The 13,896-nt window shown below is 44.5% G+C and overlaps 2 long non-coding RNA genes across 11 annotated transcripts in view; one reads left to right on the forward strand and one right to left on the reverse strand.

The window, feature by feature from the left end:
• Positions 1-8,153, forward strand: part of LOC132597842 (uncharacterized) — a 256,993-nt gene extending 248,840 nt beyond the window's left edge. For 4 of the 10 annotated variants that reach the window (XR_011377699.1, XR_011377706.1, XR_011377703.1 and 1 more), the window contains 3 exons: positions 1,251-1,388; positions 1,729-1,911; positions 2,574-8,153. This is a non-coding gene — a long non-coding RNA (uncharacterized lncRNA). Of the gene's footprint in view, positions 1-1,247; positions 1,389-1,728; positions 1,912-2,573 lie in introns of all 10 variants that reach the window. The other 6 variants (XR_011377702.1, XR_011377700.1, XR_011377701.1 and 3 more) reach the window with 3 other exon arrangements.
• The window catches only part of LOC115851886 (uncharacterized), a 39,286-nt gene continuing 25,765 nt past the window's right edge, over positions 376-13,896 (reverse strand). The window contains exons 7-10 of the long non-coding RNA XR_009565229.1: positions 9,783-9,887; positions 9,429-9,582; positions 8,304-8,343; positions 376-6,472 (exon numbers count right to left, since the gene is read on the reverse strand). This is a non-coding gene — a long non-coding RNA (uncharacterized lncRNA). The remainder of the gene's footprint in view (positions 6,473-8,303; positions 8,344-9,428; positions 9,583-9,782; positions 9,888-13,896) is intronic.

A 13,896-nucleotide genomic window follows, 5' to 3' on the forward strand; every position in this document is an offset into this window, starting at 1 on the left:
GCTGATCCTGGGTAATGTAAGAAAAGGTGTAGCTGAGGTGAAGGAAACATGCAGACCTAAGGTTTGTGTTTGCTGGTGCAAACCTATGGCTTTTATTGAGTATGGAGAGGTTACCATGGGGACACACACACCCAGAGGACACGGTCTGGAGGACCCAAGAAGGCAAGTGGACGAGGAGTGTGTAGGGGATATTGAACGAGTTACTGGATGAATGAAGCATAGTTCTTTTTTTTTTTTTTAACATCTTTATTGGGTTATAATTGCTTTACAATGGTGTGTTAGTTTCTGCTTTATAACAAAGTGAATCAGTTATACATAAACATATGTTCCCATATGTCTTCCCTCTTGCGTCTCCCTCCCTCCCACCCTCCCTATCCCACCCCAAGCATAGTTCTTACTCCCGAGAACCTTACTATCTAGCGCCCCCTGACGGGGGTGGTCAGGGATAACTGGGGAGGGTCAACGTGAAACTAACCAGGCCACATCCCTGAAGCGTCCACAGACAAGCCTCCTCGTCCACGATGCAGGCCGCTGTCCAGGTTGTAAATCGAGTGGACGGGCTCTCCACCCATTTTGCACTCTCAGCTCAATGTGTTACTATTATTTTTAATTTTTATTGGAGTATTGTTGATTTACAATGTTGTGTTAATTTCAGGTGGACAGCAAAGTGAATCTGTTATACATATACATACCTCCATTCTTTTTTTTTTTTTTTTTTTTTTGCGGTACGCGGGCCTCTCACTGCTGTGGCCTCTCCCACAGCGGAGCACAGGCTCCGGACGCGCAGGCTCAGCGGCCATGGCTCACGGGCCCAGCCGCTCCGCGGCATGTGGGATCTTCCCGGACCGGGGCACGAACCCGTGTCCCCTGCATCGGCAGGCGGACTCTCAACCACTGCGCCGCCAGGGAAGCCCCCTCCACTCTTTTTTAAGATTCTTTTCCCATATAGGCCGTTACAGAGTATTGAGTAGAGTTCCCTGTGTTATACAATAGGTTCTTATTAGTTATCTATTTTATACACAGTAGTGTGTATATGTCAATCCCAATCTCCCAATTTATCCGTCTCCCCCTTACCCCCTGGTAATCATGCCTTGAGGGCCATGAGGCAAATCTCTAGGTGCCTTCACATAAGAAATTTACTCTACCCTATAAGATCTAAAACAGTCAAGGAAGAAACGTGGATTTCACATTCACAACCATTTTTTCCTTTCAAAAACATGCATCCGTAACTGTGTCCCTGCCTTCAGCAGAGTTCGACTTTACATCTGCGAGTGAGTCACACACGGGGAGTGGAGGCTCAGACAGAAGTTATTTCTCAGCGACAGACCGGTAGGAGGGCCGACATGAAAACCTGGTTCCTTGCCTCCGAAAGCAGCGTCTTAGCAAAGGTCAGATGCTTTATGTATTAAATCACTCACTGGACGACTTGTCAGTTAAGCACACGCCCTGCTAGGAGAGAGATGAAGAGGCAGTAGCCCTGCCTTCAGGGAACTCATTGGACTAAAGCATTGGACGTCAGGTGTTTTTTGGTGAACCAGGCAAATACCTTCTGGAGGGAAACTTCAATCCCCACCTGCCTGACCGGGGCGGGGGTGGGGATCCTCTAGGATCCGCTTAAATGCTTGCGATCAGAACACCCCAGGGTGGCGACAGGTTCCTCCCTACATCGGAGTGGGAGAGAAAAGCCCTCTTTGTCTCCACCTTTCTCTGTCTTCACACCTCCCACAGGTCACCCGAGAACTCACCTCCGAGCCAGGCGGGACCTTCTACCCTTGCGTCTGAGAAGAGACAGCACTGCCTCCTGGTGGCCAACTCGAGGCTCTACAGAGTGGCAAGCCGGCCAGGGCCACCTTCTCTGGATCGATTCGGAGAGGGAAAGGGGACAGGCTTCCCCTGTTCTTCAGCAAAAAGGTGAGCATAACTGAGACCGAGTGTGGCTCTGGCGGCCAGCATCCTTGCCATGACCCTCACCTGCACCGGTGATGCTGCAGCGCCCTCCTCCCACTCAGGGTTCATGCCTTCCAGCCCTCTTTCCCCCATGTAGGAAGCTTCTCCCAATGAGGACCTAGGAGCTGTCACTTCTGGTTGCTATTGAAGCCATAACCCATGCGGTTCACACCAGGAGAACTCTGTCACAGGGATTTTTAAAAAAACATTGTACAAAGAGGAGGAAAACAGGAGTCTTTATTTGTTACAATATTGCTTCTGTTTTATGTTTTGTTTTTTTGGCTCTAAGGCTTGTGGGATCTTAGCTCCCCAAGCAGGGATTGAACCTGCACCCCATGCGTTGGAAGGCAGAGTCTTAACCACTGGACCACCAGGGAAGTCCCTCTGCCTTACCCGTTTGAATGGTGCAAAACCCAGATGAGTCTTGGAGGATGACTGTGGGTTATCGCACACTTAATCAGGTGCTCATGTCCATCATAACTGTAGTTCCACATGTGGTATCTTTACCGAAGCAAATCAACATTGCTCTACCACCGAGTATACGGCTGTTGACCTGGCATATATTGATAATTTTCCCCATTTCTATCAGTAAAGATGATCAGAAACAACTCATTCTCTTGTGGCAGGAGCATCAGCACCCCTACATCATCCATCTCTCCTGCTTTGGTCCTAAGACAGACCAGAGGGAATTGAATGTCTTAATATCACATCAGGTACCACATCACGTTGATGACGTTTTGCTCACTGGAGCTGATGAGAGGAAGTAGCAAGGGTGAGAGGGTAAGAGATAAGCCCCACAAGAGTTTGGAGACCTAAACTCTTTCACTTTCACTCTAAAGTGAAAATATACTGTGACACTTTGTAGCACCCATTTCAAAGAAATAGACATAACTGTTGATGGACTTTTTGCTTTCTGAAGGCTACATATAGGATATGTAAGCATGATCTTGTAACATGATTATTGAGTAACGCTTAAGATGGCCAGTTTGCGGGGGCGGGGGGGAGCGGGTGGAAAGAGTAAAGAACAAGAAGGTCTACTGCTTAGACTTCCGTATCATGTCCAGGAAGTAGTTCAAGCTGTCTTGTCACTTATGCTGTGTGTCAAGATATGCTACGGTATTTCCTGTGTGTGAGGCAGATAATATATTTTAACAGCAACCGAAAAATCCCAAAGAAAGAATCACTGCATGGTCCCTTGGGTTTGGGAATGAAGCCATGCCGTCTTCTGCCAGTAACTAGCCTCAAGTTGGTAAGCAGTTCCTGGCCTCCTATTGACCCTGGTGGAAACTTAGTGCTTGACCCCCAAGTGATTGCCCATCATCACTGTTTTTTTTCCAAATCCACCATCCCTGTGTGGAGCTGTAATACATTTGGTTATCTATGTGTATATTATGCAAATCCATCTGCAAACCAGACCTACCCTTTTTGTTAACTTTTCATAGGGAACCCTCATGAGGCCACAGGTGTGTGTTGAGGGCAAAGCAGTAGACACAGAAATAGGCACAGTTTCCAGGTGAGTAAATGACCCAGCTACCTGTGCAATTAACTTGTGCCTGTTCTGATATATACCATTTCCAAGGGATAATTTAATATTACTGTTAATATCCAATCTTATGATTTGGAATATCAGGAAAAAACATTCAGTTGATGGTGGGCAGCTCGGGGTGGCTAACATTTTATCTTTCAGGTATTGACATCACTCAATCTATACGGCAGCTCATGGAACTTTGTTGTCCCCGGCATTGAGAACACATTTATTTTACTTGAATGCCAAACAGGTGAGTGAAGCTTTGGAGGGGACAGAAAGAATGAACAGTACTGGACACTTTCATTATACCATCCAAACCCACCCTCTGCCTTTCTTCCATCTGCCTCTACCCTGGGAGGCTGAACTGGCTGGACTTCGTCCATGGTTCCCTTTGCCATCTGGCTTCTGGTTGTTTCGCATAAATGGGAAGCATTGGTGGAGACTGGACTGGAGAACAGAGTGAGATCAGGGTACTTATTTGCTGGTTTCCTCTGTGATGGGTCGTTATATGTTGAAGTAAGTTTCTCTACCAAGACCACAGCCCCTGTCAGGAAACCCTCTGCTACAACAACAGCTACTATCTCTGGGTTCTGGTCAACTTTGCCTCTCCTTAACCTTCAGTCCTGAGGGTAGTAATGGCTCCTCCATCTTGCTAGTGTAGAGCATTTCAACCATCGCTCTTGGTTTCCTGTAACCCTGCTTACATATTTATGAGCAGCCTCTTCATTAAACCTTCCTCCATTACCCACTTGAGTACGGCATCTGCTTCCTGCTAGAGTGTGAGTGATACACATTCAGATCAGATTCTCAGAGCAAAACTCCAAGTAATTAGAAATCAGCAACAAGCACAGACTTAAATGGACTCAAATTACTCAAGATAATAAGTTATTCACATAGGAAACTAAGACATATTTAGAATTGAATACCAAAAAGTGTACATCATAGTCATCTACAGTAGGACCAAGAAAAAGGGAAATACATGCATTAATAAAAGAAAAAGATTAAAAGTAAATGTCTGAAGGACTTAAAAGCTTAGAATAAGCTTTTAAAAATAGGGCAGACATAATAGGTAGGAAATCAATAAAATGGAAAAAGAAAAAAGCAAATGAGCTTCAACAAAAGAAAAATTTGCTTTTTAAAAACCTCTAAGAAGAAAGATCAAGAAGAGAGAAGGAACAAAACATTTCTTACTAGTTATCAAGACTTACAAAACTGTAGTAATGAAAACACTATGATATCAATGCCAACATATATAATAGAAAAGAATGCCTATTAATTATAGAACATTGATAAATGACATTGCAAATCAGAGAAGGAAAGCTAAGCTATTCAATAAATAGAGCTGGGAAAATTGTTTACGCATACATTAAAAAATCTGATACCTACCTCACACCACAAAAAGAAAACAATTTTAATGAATTAACTGTCAATATATAAAAATCAGACCCCCAAATCTTACCAAAAAATAAAGACAGTGCCTTGGGGAAAAGAAGCAATTATTAAACAAGTGACAAAAATCACAATCAATGAAGAAAAAGATGGGTAAGTTTAAATTTATATGTGTACATGTAAAGCATGACTAATATATATAATGTTTACAGAACTGTACATGTATTACATAATCATCATAAAAAGGTATTTATTCACCCAGGAAAGTAAGCCACTACCGTGTGCCGATAACTCTGCAAACTGCTGTAGATACGACAGCAAAGCTGACGTGATCTCTGCCCCGGACCGTACGTTGGCAGATAAGCAGACAGGTTGAACAACACTGCACTTAATAACACGATGAAAATATTACTTTTACTATCATCCACACCATCATAAAGGAGCTTCTTTCCAGGCAAATTATTAATCAATGTATCAATGTAGTCGTGGTGAGATATGGCAGACCAGGGGGTGACCGATTCTCCTAAGGCATTTATTTACTCTGTTTGTTTAGTCATTCAGTAGTATTTATTGACTGACCCTTGAATGCCACTGTAATAAGCCCTGGGATAAAAGATGAATACGAAATAATTTCTCCTCCAAGCAGAAAATCCCTGAGCTCACCGCTGGGTAGAAGCAGACGCATAAACTGGAAGGTCCAGTATCTTGTGATGGGCATTATGGTGGGGGATCTTATGGTGCTATGGGGGCATATTGAAGCGCCTACCCCAGACTCTGGGGAAAGGGGTAGGTGGGTTTACGGTGGTACTTCAAAGCCCAACAGTGAAGGCAAGGAAAATATTTTAATTCAGATAACTGGGTGAATCATAACTCAGAATTCTAAATGCATACATTGCTATAAAATGATAATCATGTGTTAAAGGCTGTCATTCCCATTTTGAGCCAAGAAAGTTCAGAGGTTCAGAACAAAACAGGTATTTCAGAGACCTCAACAACAAACGTTGCTACAGCAGGAGTTTTCTGAGGTAAGGATAGTGCAGCAGCAGAGTAACTATTGTTTCTTGGAAAAGCATAAACTAAGAGGCAACAATCTTGGGTCTCTGTCCTGCTTTTGCTGCACACTCACTTTCTAAAGCCTAGAGTAAGCCAGTTATCCTCCAGAGTTTGGGAATAACATCACAAACGTAATGTGTTTATTATGAGAATTAGAGCGTAAAGGTTAAAGTGCTTAATAAAGCAGTACACGAATATCATTATTAAGGCTCCAGACTTTACACGTGAGCAGCCACTCCCTGAGCCTTTGGAGATCGCTCTCCGTTCTTCTACAAGAGGAGCAGGCTTTGATTTGCTGCCTCGCATCCAGGAGGAGCCTCCTGTGCCCTAGGAAGCTCCCTTGGTCATCCTGCACATCCCCAAGCCTCCAGAAGGGCCCGGCCACGTACTTGGTCCAGGTACCGCACATCGGGAGGGCTTACCGGCCTTGGTGCTGCTACCATGCACCCAGTGAAGGTCCCGTGAGAAGGATGTGGTGTGGATTCACTCCAAGCCTGGGAATCCTCAGAATTCCAAACCTTCCTCTCAGCCCACACGCGGCTGATGAAGAGTTGCCTAAAAAGATGCACAACATGAGAGTTCTGAGTTAAGTTTTATTTGGGGCAAAATGAGGACTATAGCCTGGGAGACAGCCTCTCAGAGAGCTCTGAGAAACTGTCCCCAAGAGGCAGGGGGAGGTCAGTATAGATGTGATTTTAGTGAAGGGGGAACATGCAGTCAAACATGCATTTTGAGGGCCTCCCTGGTGGCATAGTGGTTGAGAGTCCGCCTGCCGATGCAGGGGACATGGGTTCGTGCCCCGGTCCGGGAAGATCCCACATGCCGCGGAGCGGCTGGGCCCGTGAGCCATGGCCGCTGAGCCTGAGTGTCCGGAGCCTGTGCTCCGCACCGGGAGAGGCCACAGCAGTGAGAGGCCCGCGTACCGCAAAAAATAAATGAAAAAAAAAACCCCATGCATTTTGGCAGAAGGTGGCTGCTCGTCACAAGGAGCAGATGTCTCCATTAATGATTTTAGTGCTTTTCTAGATACAAGGAGATGCAAGAATTGGGCTCATAATATCTCCTGAGAATATCTAACTATCTGAAGGCCTGTTCTGCCGGGTTTTCCCAGAGCACAGAGGGCCTCCTTCGTGCTCTCCACCCTGAGCTCCTTTCAGGGGGTGTGGAAGGTCAGCGGCTGCAGCAGTTCATGATTTAATCCTTGTAGAGGCAGATGGCAAGTGCCAATCTGTAGTTGGCAGACGTTTAAAAGACAGGTGGGTGCCACATCCCACACATACTGAGTAAGGAAAAATGCGGCAGGGATGAAAGTACCCATGGTCTCTGCTAGGAAGGGCTTGTCTCTTACTGGAATTCAGTTCAGTGGGGTTTCCCTGTGTTCCTAGTTCTGGGTTGCCTTTAAACATGCATATGATAGTGTCACTTCTCTGAACTATTCTGATTTGTAAGGTGGGACCTCCTGCAACTCAGTACATCCCAGCTGCTGAAGTGTCCATTTGAAGCTGTGTCCATGTCTGGGGTGTGGATGGGAATAAATCACCCTTGGGGTCAGAAAGAAATAAACGCCAATTTAAATAGTTCTCTGGGTTAATTTTGATTTCATCGGTTTTACATACACTGAAAATAAATGGTCTTTGCTACCGCCCATGTTTCCACATGAAGTGATGCAGACCGTGTACTGCCCGAAGCTTTCAAGCCTAGGAGACAAGTGGAGGTTGAAACACAACCTCAGCTTTTTTCTCCCAGTTTATCCTCTCAAAGGAAAATCTGTTCTTAATTCATCCATGGCTCCGTGTGCAAAGGCGAGCAGCGACCCCAGTATCGTTGCTCTGTCTACAGATCGATAAACCCGTCCCCCACATCTGGGTCCCCCACATTATGGCTACTTGCAAGAATATTGCCTAAATTATCTAGAATAACTTGTCATATTCCAAGGCCAGTGTTGAAAAGAAAAAAATTGACAAAGATACAGAGAAGACCCCAGGTACTAATGGAGGAGTCGCTGACCTCTTTAGGAAGTTTCATGCAATGTAGCAGAAGCAACCTTTCCAAACAAGTTTCTTTTTCAATTTGAACTTTTTGACAATTTCTTTGCAATCTCATTCCTCTGAATGAGTGTGAGTTTTTCCCTATTTATTATTTTTTGGAGCATATGTCCACATAACTATGAAATAAAACTTGATCCAAAATCTTCACTTAAATAAGATAAAAATGAACTTATTTAACAAAAAAAAAAAAACCAGACTCACTGACATAGAAAATAAACTTATGGTTACCCGGGGTGACGTGGGGGGAGGGGGAGGGGGAGGGGGAAGGATAGATTGGGAGTTTGGGATTGACATATACACACGGCTATGTTTAAAAACGATAACCAACAAGGACCTACCGTATAGCACAGGGAGCTCTGCTAAACACTTTGTAATAACCTAAATGGGAAAAGAATTTGAAAAAGAATAAATACATGTATGACTGAATCACTTTGCTGTACACCTGAAACTAACACAACGTTGTTAATCAACTGGACTCCCAATATAAAATAAAAATTAAAAGAAAAACAAAAGAACACAAAATCATCACTTCAGTTCGTTTATGTGTCTGTGCACAAACACATTATATGAAAGCCTGTCATTCGTTTTCTTTAACTGGTTCCATCAAAAAATATTGAATGAGTTCTCATAATCTGTATTTACTGTTGCCTCCCCAGTGCCTAAATAATTACCTGGCACAAAGTCCCTGTGCCTACTTTCTAGTGAAGAGACATCTACGAAGGATACGGAAAAATAAATAAACCCCATTTCTAGAAGTGATAACTATGATAATGTTATAGTTTCGTATTTCAACCAGAACACTTGAGAGTAATTAATGATTACACGAGGAAAGCAAGTGTCCCCAGGGATGGCCTGGGTGTAAATAAGACATAAGGAACTTAGGGGAAAGTTACGTGAAAAAAAGGACATTGGGGTTATGGCTTGGACTTGAGAGGGAGTCGAATGGAGTCTGAGTGGGTGGGGAGCAGACGTTAACAGGGGCTAAGGGAAGCCCCGTGGAGGGGTGGCATTCAATCCTAATCAGAATGATGACAGTGCGTCACTAACCAAAGCCTGGAGGAAGGGCAAGTTCGGGCAGGGCCATGGCAAGTGCAAAGGGTCTGAGGAGGAAACAAACCTGGTATGTTCAAGACAGAGATGGAGACAATGGGCTGCCACCAAGTGAAGGAGGCTGGAGGTGATGGGACATGGATAGAGTCAGAGAATAGAGCTCTGCTGTCCTTATGGGCCCTACTGGGAGCTGGCAACTCCACACAAAGGGGTGACTCGGCGAAGATCCAAATGAGAGGGATAAGTTCTCATCTAGTTGGGGGGAAATATTCATGAGAGTCACGTGCTAAGGTGATGCTCTTAAAGCAGTCTAAACTCAGCAGTCAGCTAACTTGCTATCTCAAGAAGTGTCAAGGTGAGGTTTTTTTCCCCCCACTAAAGTGAATTATTTTACAATGAGAATAATGCCTTACCTTTGTAAAAGTTTTCTTGCGGTGTTATACGGAACTACATTTTTATCTTCTGTGTGTAAAGCGTTCTGGAAGATGATAAGGCTTTGGAAGGTTTTGGAAGGGTTGTCTGGGTTTCCAGATCCAGTCCGAGTTCAGCACAGAGTGCTGTGAATGCCTGGCGGGGAGAGGTAGTTACAAGGAAGAGGAATCAGGACAGGTGGACATTTCATAGGCCAGAAAGCATTTTGCCTGTTAGTAGAAAGGCCCGCAGGAAGTTAAAAAAATCAATTGCAAAACACAATAGAGGAGGTGAACCTTGACAACAGAATCAACTAAAACCTCCCACATTCTGGCGGTAAGTTCAGGATGTGATACCTTTCCTTAGATGTCAACGCTGCCTCAGAGGGCAGTCCTTCACTTGGACTCCAGTGAAAGGCCAAGCAGCCAGGTATCTTTTTCTGTGGTTGCAATATCTTCTCTCTAAGGCCCAAAAGGAATTTTTATCATTTTATATTTCTCACTAACAAGTAAATATAACAATTTCCCTCCAGAGAAATCCTCATGGATTTGGCCCATAGATACTAGCTAGGGCTTAATTCAATCACAACAATCCTTAGAGAATTGTGCAGGCCAACTGAAAAGCAAAGATACTGCATTTATATGTGTAACATCTATCAAACCTATAGCTCTTAAGATATTAAAAGCTCTATCCTTAGTAATACAGTCTCAGATGGATTTCAAATAAACATTAAAGATATATGTAGACAAACTTCCAGTTATAAGAGTAACAAGTCCTGGGGATCTAATGTACAGCACAGTGATTATAGTTAATATTGTAGCATATATTGAAAATTTCTAAGCGAGTAGACGGTAGCTGTTTTCAACACAAAAAAGAAATGGTAATTATGTGACGGGATGGAAGTGTTAGCTAATGCTATGCTGGTAATCATTTTGCAACATGTAACTGTACCAAATCAACCCGCTCTACACCTTAAACTTACCCAATGTTATGTGTCAATTATGTCTCAATAAAGCTGCGGGCAAACCTAGGGGCAAGATGGGAATAAAGAGGCAGACCTACTAGAGAACGGACTTGAGGATACGGAGAGGGGGAAGGGTAAGCTGGGACAAAGTGAGACAGTGGCATGGACATATATACACTGCCAAACGTAAAATAGCTAGCTAGTGGGAAGCAGCGACATAGCACAGGGAGATCAGCTCGGTGCTTTGTGACCACCTTATTTCCACTACGGCCTCCCCTGCCACGAAAACCCTTTGCAACTGATTCCTCCGATGTTTACCATTGAATTAACTGGATGTTAAGTTGTTACCTGAGCGTTTGAGCCATACATTCTCTTGCCGTACTTTGTTGGCCGTATGTAAATTTTATGCAATGATAATCCATTATAAATAGGGGGGATTAAAAAAATACATCATTGCCTTAGTTCTTCCGTACATTTCTCCCCAAAAGAGTCCCATGTCCGTCATTCACAATAAAGCTCCGTTTTGCCTTTATCATAGTTCCAGTGAGTTGCTATTAATTTTTAAAAAGCAAGACATTAACCTCTCATCTTTTGAAATGAAAGAAATGGGAAGGAACTTCAAGATTGAAAATGACCTCGATGGAATACATTAAACAGAATATGAAACGGCCAGACTTTAACAAATGTAATTTAGAGAAAACTGCTGATCAAAACATATCATTTCTCCTATTGATTTCTTCCTTTCTTGATGCTCTGTTTAGGCAAAGGAAGGAAAACTGGAACAGGAGAAGCAGAGATTTCAAAGAAGGGCTAGCTTGAGGCAGAGGTGAGCTACAGTGTGTTATGACAGGTGAATGTCAACAGAGAAAAAGGAGAAAAATAGCCAAAAACTAAGAAGGAAAAGCAACAGACCCGGAACGAGAGATGAGAAATGTCAACTCTATGCTTTGTTTTCTTATTTACAATAATTACAGACATATATACGTATACACATATATACGTGCATATACACAGTCTATACGCACACACAGACTGAAGTTTCCTTTATGTTTTTTCATTTTTACTGATTTTAATTTCACATACATGTACTGTATTTTATATACAGAAACCTGGAGTGAGTATTGCTTGTTTGTATCAACTATTTTTTTAAAAACTTCCTTGATTTTATTTTTTTTAATTTTATTGGAGTATAGTTGATTTACAATGTTCTGTTAGTTTCAGATGTACAGCAAAGTGATTCAGTTATACATATACATATATTCATTCTTTTTCAGATTATTTTCTCATATAGGTTTTTACAGAGTATTGAGTAGAGTTCCCTGTGCTATACAATAGGTCCTTGTTGGTTATCTATCTTATAATATAGTAGAGTGTGTATGTTAATCCCAAGCTCCTGATTTATCCCTCCCCCCCAGGTTTCCCCTTTGGTACCCATAAGTTTGTTTTTGATATCTGTGAGTCTGTTTCCGTTTTGTAAATAAGTTCATTTGTATCATTTTTTAAATTAGATTCTACATATAAGTGATATCATATATTTGTCTTTCTCTGTCTGACTTACTTCACTTAGTATGATGATTTTTAGGTCCATCCATGTTGCTGCAAATGGCATTATTTCATTCTTTTTTATGGCTGAGTAATATTCCATTGTATATACGTACCACATCTTCTCTATCCATTCATCTGTCAATGGACATTAAGTTGTGTCCGTGTCCTTGCTATTGTAAATGGTGCTGCAGTGAACATTGGGGTGCATGTACCTTTTTGAATTATGGTATTCTCCTGATATATGCCCAGGAGTGGGGAAGTTTCCTCTAAATCCCTTCATTCAATGAATGAGGACACTGGGCCTGCAGGTGATTTGAGTCAGCGGCCCCCAATCACACTGCTATTCAGTGGCAGCCAGAGAAGATCCCATTCTCAGACTGGTGTGCTCTTGGCTTCACCGTGGTCTGGCCAAGTGTGTTATCTGTTACTAGAAAATGCTCCAGCCCTGCTTCCTCCACTGGCAAGGGTCTGTGGGCGCCGTGGGCACGGGACTCCATCCCTGAGGGGAGGCTGTATGTGCCTCAAGCCCGTTGTTCTTACCCTCATCGGTGAGGGTCCGTCTGTGTGTTTCTTTTTCTGCACCAGGGCTACCACACTGTCCAGCATGGTAGGAGCATGATAAGCATTTGCTTAATGGGCTAATAAAAGTAAACAGCTCTTTCATCTATATTAGTGTTTGGCTGAATGTCTGACACCAAGTAATGGTGGAGGAATAGAGTTATGACCAAGACAGAGTTGCCCATAAATGTCATCTTCTGCCTCTGGCCTTACAGTTTTTCCAGCTCAGAGCCTTTCCATGTGCATCCTGAGGGGAAGACTGAAATTCAGTGATAATGGAAATAAGAATATTCCTTCGGAAAAGACAAAATCTCTAATTCAAAAAGATACATGCGGGGGGACCTTGAAGATGGCGGAAGAGTAAGACGCGGAGATCACCTTCCTCCCCACGGATACACCAGAAATACATCTACACGTGGAACAACTCCTACAGAACACCTACTGAACGCTGGCAGAAGACCTCAGACCTCCCAAAAGTCAAGAAACTCCCCACGTACCTGGGTACGGCAAAAGAAAAAAAAGAAAAAACAGAGACAAAAGAATAGGGACGAAAAAAAAAAAAAAAAAAAAAGAATAGGGACGGCACCTGCACCAGTGGGAGGGAGCTGTGAAGGAGGAAAAGTTTCCACACACTAGGAAGCCCCTTCGCGGGCGGAGACTGCGGGAGGCGGAGGGGGGAGCTTCGAAGCCGCGGAGGAGAGCACAGCAACGGGTGCGGGGGGCAAAGCGGGGAGATTCCCCGCACAGAGGATCGGTGCCGACCGGCACTCACCAGCCCGAGAGGCTTGTCTGCTCACCCGCCGGGGCGGGCTGGGCTGCGAGCTGAGGCTCTGAGGCTCGGGTTTCGGTTTCCGATGGAGCGCAGGGAGAGGACTGGGGTTGGCGGCTTGAACATAGCCTGAAGGGGTTAGTGCACCACGGCTGGCCGGGAGGGAGTCCAGGGGAAAAGTCTGCACCTGCCGAAGAGGCAAGAGACTTTTTCTTACCTCTTTGTTTCCTGGTGCGCGAGGAGAAGGGATTAAGAGGGCCGCTTAAAGGAGCTCCAGAGACGGGCGCGAGCCGCGGCTAAAAGCGCGGACCCCAGAGACGGGCATAAGACGCTAAGGCTGCTGCTGCCGCCACCAAGGGGCCTGTGTGCGAGCACAGGTCACTCTCCACACCCCTCTTCCGCGGAGCCTGTGCAGCCCGCCTCTGCCAGGGTCCCGGGATCCACGGACAACTTCCCCGGGAGAACGCACGGCGCCTCAGGCTGGTGCAACGTCGCGCCGGCGCAACGTCACGCCGCCCTCTGCCGCCGCAGCCCCGCCCCGCACGCCGTGCCCCTCCCTCCCCGCCGGCCTGAGTGCGCCAGAGCCCCCGAATCAGCGGCTCCTTTAACCCCGTCCTGTCTGAGCAAAAAACAG

This window comes from Globicephala melas, chromosome 9 (genome assembly GCF_963455315.2).
Source record: "Globicephala melas chromosome 9, mGloMel1.2, whole genome shotgun sequence".
Classification (NCBI taxonomy): domain Eukaryota; kingdom Metazoa; phylum Chordata; class Mammalia; order Artiodactyla; family Delphinidae; genus Globicephala; species Globicephala melas.